Source organism: Leptonychotes weddellii, chromosome 12 (assembly GCF_054177405.1).
Source record: "Leptonychotes weddellii isolate Sample4059 chromosome 12, ASM5417740v2, whole genome shotgun sequence".
Classification (NCBI taxonomy): domain Eukaryota; kingdom Metazoa; phylum Chordata; class Mammalia; order Carnivora; family Phocidae; genus Leptonychotes; species Leptonychotes weddellii.
In genome coordinates this window covers 92,285,828-92,286,384 of record NC_138380.1, presented here as the reverse complement: position 1 = coordinate 92,286,384, position 557 = coordinate 92,285,828, and positions in this window count along the sequence as shown.

Sequence of the window (557 nt, the reverse complement as noted above, 5' to 3'; positions counted from 1 at the left end):
CTATCTCATTCTCTCTCTCAAATAAATAAATAAAAATCTTTAAAAAAAAAAAGTGTCTAACGGGGGCGCCTGGGTGGCTCAGTCGTTAAGCGTCTGCCTTCGGCTCAGGTCGTGATCCCAGGGTCCTGGGATCGAGCCCCGCATCGGGCTCCCTGCTCAGCGGGAAGCCTGCTTCTCCCTCTCCCACTCCCTGCTTGTGTTCCTTCTCTCGCTGTGTCTCTCTCTGTCAAATAAATAAAATCTTTAAAAAAAATATCTCCATACAGACTTTTATAGCAGCTTTATTCATAATTGCCCAAAGTTGGAAGCAACCAAGATACCCTTCAGGAGGTGAGTGGATAAGCAAAATCCATACAATGGATTATTGCTCCATGATACAAAGAAGTGAGCTGTCAAGACACGGAAAGACGTGGAGAACACTTACGTGCATGTTACTAAGTGAAAGAGCCAATTTGAAAAGACTGCCTTCTGTTTGAGTCTAACTATATGACATTCTAAAGCAATAAAACTATGGAGACAGTGGAAAGATGGGAGGTTGCCACGGACTGGGGGGAGGG